Below are 7,426 nucleotides of genomic sequence, written 5' to 3'. Positions count from 1 at the left end.
ATTATATATAAACAAAAGGGTAAGTACATGTGATTAACCAGAGGCAGAGAAGAGGGTGTGGTGGAAATTATATAGTAGGTTGCTAGTCCTGTTAAAGAGTGGGCTGAGAACAAGGAAAACCCTGGTAGCAGCGAGCTGAAAGCAACCTATTCAGTAGTTTCCCCTTATCTATGGGGGAATACGTTCCAAGACCCGCAGTGGGTGACTGAAACTGCAGATTGTACCAAGCCTTATATATACTATGTTTTTCCCTATATGTGCATACCTATGATAACATTTCATGTATAAATTAGGAGCAATAGGTATTAAAAACAATAACTAATGATAAAATACAATTATAATAATATATAGTAATAAAATATATGTGATGTGGTCTCTCTCTCAAAATATGTTTTAATTATTTATTTCTGGACTTTTACATTTAATATATTTAAGCTGGGGTTGACCGTGAGTGACTGAAATTGCACAAAGCATGGCTGAGGAAAGGGATCTGGGACTGCTGTGATTATTTCATTTTGTAATTTTTGCCTAACAATGAAACATGGTTTAAATAATACATCATGGAGAGGAACATCTTGTAGTGGCAATAACCTCTGAACTACTTAGAATATTTCAGATACTGCACCCTTGGACTCTTTCATGAATCCTGATTTTAACTCCACATTCATTAACTCTTTCACTCAACAAATATTCTCTATGAGGGGCCAGACCCTCAGCTAGAAACCAAAGACACAAGAAGGACCAGGGCCTGCTCTCAGGGAGCTCAAGTCTAAGCATGTGGAGAATGAAAAGTAAACAGGAGGTTATAACACAGATTGGCAAGAACGACCACTGGAGTGAATGCAGGGTGTTGTGGGAGCATGAGGAGGGGCAACTAGTCTAGTCTTGGAATTGTGATCAAGGAAGGTTTCCTGGAGAGAGCAGCATTTAAGTGGAAAGATAAAGACTAGGAGTTAGACAAATAGACTCAGGGTCGAAGGGACAGGGATGGCGTAAAGCAGTCAAGAACTGCAAGTTATGCAGATGGCTAGAGATCAGAGCAGGAGAGAGCAAGTAGCAGAAAACAATGAGGCAAGAGCCAGTGGGTGAAAGGCTTAGATTGCAGTCTAAGGGGTCTGGACCATGATTATCTTTAGGCATCTGTTTTCTTTAAGTCTTGGATCATAGTCATTGCCTATAATGTCAGTGCTTCAAGTTGATTCTATTTTGCAGAACTGAGCAGACTACATGTGACTTGAGAAGCACTCAAAGGACAAATAGTTCCCCACCTTGGAAGCCACCTTGGGACTGCCACTTTTTCAGGTGTATAGACAAAAAGAATTTGATTGCAGAGTGCCTCCAGCTTGCTTTGCACCCCATGGATTGAGACTTGTCTTCAGGTTGTACAAGAAGAGCAAGGAGCTTCCTACCAGGAGGCCAGCCACGGGCTTGGCACAGAAAGAATGTTTAGGACATGTCTGAGCTGGGATCCTGTGTGCATCTGGGGAATGTGAGAAAGAGCTTTGTCTTCTCTCTTCACCAAGGTAGAGGGAGAAGGATCAAGATTAGAAACAGAGAAAATGAAAGACTGATTTTAGAAACACGTTGCTTACATTCCACTTGGGGATTTTCTAGTTATCTTATTGGTACTGATTTCTAGCCCAGATACAATGTGGTTCAAGAACTTACTCGGTCTGATTTTCATCCTTTGCAATCTGTTGAGACCTGAGTTGTGGCTAACATATGGTCCATTTTGAAACATGTTTCATGTGCTTTTGAGTGTATACTCTGCAGTTCCATAGCACATTGTTTTATATATGTCCATTACGTGAAGTTTATTAATCAGTTTCTCAAATCTGTATCCTTAGTAATTTTTCTGTTTGTTCCATGAGTTACCGAGTGACATATGTTAAAATCTTCCAGTATGATTGTGATTTTATCTATTTCTCCTTTTTTAAAGGTTTAATTTATTTATTTTTAGAGAGGAAAGGGAGGGAGAAAAAGAGAGAGAGAAACATCAATGTGCAGTTGCTGGGGGTCATGGCCTGCAACCCAGGCATGTACCCTGACTGGGAATCAAACCTGCGAAACTTTGGCTCACAGCCTGCGCTCAATCCGCTGAGCTACGCCAGCCAGGCCTTATTTCTCCTTTTAATTTTGTCTATGGGTGGGTATTTTGAGGAGAGGGGCTATATACATGGGGTGAGCAGGCGGTCTAGAACCACAGTAACTGTGGGGCACTTAGATCTCTAAGCCTGAAGAAGTGAGAGGAAGGAGAGATTGTTGGAAACAGGAGACAGAAAGAGCCATGTGAAAAGGACTGCCTGCCAAGAACTGACTTTTGATGCTGAATCAGGGAGGGAGTCAGAAGTATTAATACCTCAGTGCTTCTCTTCTCCCACCCTCTGATTTTATGTTGGTGCCCTCGTTAGGCAAAGAACACAACAGGGGGCCAGAGAGCAGGGAGCCCCTGTGTATGATCCACACTGGTCAGCCTCCAGGGCACAGGGCAGAGTGGAGAAGGGTATAGAGTAGATCTGAAGGGGCAGATGGGAAATATCCAATACAGGAAGTAACTAATCCAACCTCCTGGCTTTAAGCCCCACAAGAGGATAGGCCTGACCTGGAAAAAACAGTGGGTGAGATGCAGAGCTGGTCTGGGTGCCAGCCTACGCCTTTTTTTTTAAAGATTTTATTTATTAATTTTAGAGAGAGGGGAAGGGAGGGAGAAAGAGAGGAAGAAAAATATCAATGTGCAAGAGATACATTGATCAGTTGCCTCTCACATGCCCCCAAAAGGGGACCTGGCCCGCAACCCAGGCATGTGCCCTGACTGGGAATTGAACCAGTGACCTTTTGATTTTCAGGCCAGTGCTCAGTCCACTGAGCCACACCAGCCAGGACCATACTACCCCTTCTGATCAAAGATTCATCCTTTAAAAAAAATGTGACTCAAACCTTGAAAAAAATTGGTCTTCAAATAAGCTTCATATGACCTATTTCTTATTTATAGATGGCAGATTCTACAGCTCCTCCTCCATGGTACAGTCAGTACACCCAGAAACTGCCTTGTAAATGCTTTCATTGTCCATTACTTTGTGTTGCACACCAGGCAAGGGAGTCAAGGTTATCACAATTTAAAGGAGCTATATGTAGCTCAAGTAAAAATCTTGCAACAAGCACAGGTATGCAAACACAACTGAACTGCAGAGTATGTCTGCTGTTCTGCAGGGAAGCCCAGCTGCTCACGCACTTTCTCTGGGAGGTGTCCAGCTGTGGCACGATGAGGTAAAGGGAAGCACCCCCACCCAGAACCCCAGCTCAGCCCCTTGCCTTTAGTGAGCTGACAGATTATGCTCCCATCTTACTTAATGCAGAAATAGCTGAGCATTGACTCACAAGTTGCTCAGGTTGGAAAAATCCTCCAGGAAATTTTAAGTCACATGGTTTTTCAAGACCTTGTAAACTGGACTGCAGAACTGGCTGGCTAAGAACAGAGTGGCTCGCTGCAGTTGTTTTTTTGTAGGGTCTCAGACTAAAAAGGTCAGGGATTATGGTAATTGACTCTTTCCATATATATCTTTAAACTTTCCCCCCTTTTTGAAATAAGGAGAGCCATTCAATTCTATGGGTAATGGGCTTCCATCAAAACCATTAAAATGCTATAAATAATTAATCTTATGCAGATATTAGCATTGTCACTATGATTTAAAACTAAAAACTCTAGGGAATACTTATTCTTAATTTTTCATTCATACATTTAGTCAGTCTGTCCATAAATGTGCCTTGAGCCCCCATGTTTGCTGCCGTGGGCAGAAAAAAGGACAGCAAGGTACGTTTGTTGGTCTGGAAACACATGCCTTCATTTGTTGAAAGATAGTTTCTCATATACATAATTCGAGATTAGCTGTTTCATTCCTTAACACTTTTCAAGATATCATTTCATTTGTCTTTGGCTTCCATTGTTTTCTCTGAGATGTCATCTATTAACTTTATTTTGCTCCTTAAAAGTAATATGTGTTTTTCTCTGACTACAATTTTTTAAATCCTTACCTGAGGATATGTTTATTGACTTGAGAGAGAGAGGGATAGAGAGAGAGACATAGATGTGAGAGAGAAACATCAACTGGTTGCCTCCCTTATGTGCCCCAACCAGAGATTGAACCCGTAACCTAGACATGTGCCCTAACTGGGGATCAAACTTACAATCTCTTAATATACAGGAAAACACGTTAACCAACTAAACCACCCAACCAGGGTTTTCTGACAACTTTTAAGATTTAAAAATCCTGCTTAGAGTTCTTAGTACTTCTTGAATTGGTGGCTTTAGTTTTTGGAACATTTTTGGCATTCTCTCTCTAAATATTTCTTTTCTAAATTTTAATTATATTTTATTTTTTATGCTATTATAGTTCTCCTGATTTTTCCCTTTTTGCCCCCCTCCACCAAGCAGCCCCCACTTCCTCAGGCAATCCCCCCACCATTGTTCATGTCCTTGGGCCATGCATGTAAGTTCTTTGGCTGCTCCATTTCCTATACTGTACTTTACATCCCCATGGCTATTTTGTAGCTACATTTTTGTACTTATTAATCCCCTCACCTCTTCACCAATTCTCCCACCTGACAAGCATCAAAATGCTCTCTGTATCCACGATTCTGCTTCTGTTCTTCATTTGCTTAGTTTGTTTTTTAGGTTCAATTTTTGATAGATTTGTATTTTTTTGCCATTTTATTGTACTTTTTGTCTTCTTTTTCTTAAATAAGTCCCTTTAACATTTCATATAATAAGAGCTTGGTGATGATGAACTCCTTTAGTTTCTTCTTGTCTGGGAAGCTCTCTATCTGCCCTTTGATTCTAAATGATATCTTTGCTGGGTAGAGCAATCTTGGCTGTAGGTCCCTGCTTTTCATGGCTCTGGATAGTTCTTGCCTGTCTCTTCTAGCCAGCAAAGTTTTTCTTTTAAAAAAAATTTACTCAATTAATTTATTTTTAGACAGAGGGGAAAGGAGACAGAAATAGAGGGAGAGGAACATCAATGTGTGGTTCTCTCTTGTGCTCCCTATGGGGGCCTGGCCTACAGCCCAAGGCATGTGCCCTGACTGAGAATTGAATCATCAACTCTTTGGTTTGCAAACCAGCACTCAGTCCACTGAGCTACACCAGCCAGGGCCAAAGTTTTTTTGAGAAATAAGCTGACAGTCTTATTGGAAACTCCCCTGTAGGTAACTAACTTGTTTTCTCTTGCTGCTTGTAAGATTCTCTCTTTATCTTTAAGCTTTTAATTATGATGTGTCTTGGAGTGGGCCTCTTTGCATCCATCTTGTTTGGGATTCTCTGTGCTTCCAGGACTTCCATATCTATTTCCTTCACCAAATTAGGAAAATTTTCTTTCATTATTTTTTCAAATAGATTTCCAATTTCTTGCTGTTTCTCTTCTCTTTCTGGCACCCCTATGATGAAAATGTTGGACCTCTTGAAGTTGTCCCAGAGGCTGCTTATACTATCCTCATTTTTTCAGATTCTTTTTTCTTCTTGTTGTTCTGATTGATTGTTTTTTTTCCTTATGTTCCAAATCGTTGATTTGATTCTTGGCTTCATCCACTCTACTGTTGTTTCCCTGTAAATTTTCTTTATTTCAATTCGTGAATCATTTGTTTCCAACTGAATCTTTTTTATGCTGCTGAGGTCTTCACTGAGTTCCTTGAGCACCCCTATAACCAGTGTTTTGAACTCCACATCTGATAGATTGCTTATCTCCATTTCGTTTAGCTCTTTTTCTAGAGTTCTGATCTGTTTTTGCACTTGGGCCATATTTCTTTGTTTCCTCATTTTTGCAGCCTCCCTGTGTTTGTTTCTATGTATTAGGTAGAGCTGCTTTGACTCCATGTCTTGGTAGTGTGGCCTAATGTAGTAGGTGCCCTGTAGGGTCCAGTGGCACAGCCTCCAATATCACCCAACCTGGGTACTCGAGGTGCACTCAAGATTCATTTATTTGAACCTGGGAGTACAATATCCTTCTTTGTTCTCCATATTCATCCATTAGCGTGTCTTGCCAACTTAACCCCCTACATTTCTGTCAAATCTGTTTGCCTCTATCTTCACCAAAACTCCTCTCACCAGGCCGCCATCATCTCTCACTTAGACCATTATGATAGTCTCTTACTGGTCCTCTCTTACTTTTTTCCCCACTAAATAATTTTCCCTATTTTCCTCAGCTTGGTATTTCTAAACTACAAATCTGATTGTGTTACTATCTTGTTTAAAATACCATTCAATAGCTTCCCAGTGATACGAAGCAAAAAAAAATCAAAATCTTTAACTTGACTCTGCAAGATGTAGCCCTTGCCTTACCTCTCCCCCTCACAATCCGTGCTCAGTTCCAGGGACTTCCTTTCCGTGGCTCCCTGCCTTAGGGCCTTTGAACACGCTGTTCTCTCTCCTCCCACCCCACCCCACCCTTTGCCCCATTGCCTAACTAATGACTATTAATTCTTCCAGTTTCTCAGCCTTTCCTTACCTCCACACCTAGGTCCTAGAACTTGAAACCTCTCTTCTATAACAACTAAATAATTAATGGTGTGAGTATGTCATTCTGTCTGTTTCCCCTGCTGAAATATAAACTCCTTGTTGGCAGGGACACATTTATCTTATTTATCACTGCATTACCAGTGCCTAGTACAGTTCCTGATGCACAATAGTGTCATCAATGAGTAAATGAACCCTTCTTGGGTACACATCAGTTGACTGTTTTTCATTCAGAGCCTGTGGAATTAAAAAGTGTGGGTGCAGTAGGAAGCAGGACAGACTTTTAGGTCACTCCTCCCTCTATCCTCCTCACATTATGCACTCACCTTCCCCAGCCCAAACAAAACACAGCAGTATCTGCCTCATCATGGGCTCCCTCAAAAGTGCTCCAAGTGAAATACTGCTCGATCATGGGGTTTTGTGAAGCTCCGTGGGAACTGCATCAGGAAATAAGAGCTTCTCTTTGCTCGTACCAGAAGAACAAACCTGCGAAAGGAGAGCCAGCCCATTCATGAGCTCCCCAATTTCCTCCCAGGAGGAGCTCACAGTGGTGAAAACAGTTCTTCCAGCCAGCCTTTTCCTTCCTTTCCAAGCTTTCATTTTTGGTTTTTGTAAACATATATGCTTGTGATACAAAGATACACAAGGATATACAGAAAAAACAAAAGCTTTACCCCAGACACTAATTTCCCAGTCCAGAAGCAGTAACTTTCCAGAACTATTCTACATAAACACAAGTGAATTCAGATATATTATCCCACATGCACACCCTGTATACAAAGGTACCTTATTCCACTTGACAATGTAGCTTGGAGATTGTTCTGTATCAGTTTATATAGAGCTACTTCATTTTTTTTCATTCTTGTATTCTTTTGAATGCATGTGTCACAATTTATCTGTCTAGTACCTTATTGATGGACA

This window comes from Phyllostomus discolor, chromosome 1, assembly GCF_004126475.2.
Source record: "Phyllostomus discolor isolate MPI-MPIP mPhyDis1 chromosome 1, mPhyDis1.pri.v3, whole genome shotgun sequence".
Lineage (NCBI taxonomy): Eukaryota > Metazoa > Chordata > Mammalia > Chiroptera > Phyllostomidae > Phyllostomus > Phyllostomus discolor.
The sequence above is the reverse complement of the archived record's forward strand: the minus strand, read 5'-3'. Positions refer to the sequence as shown.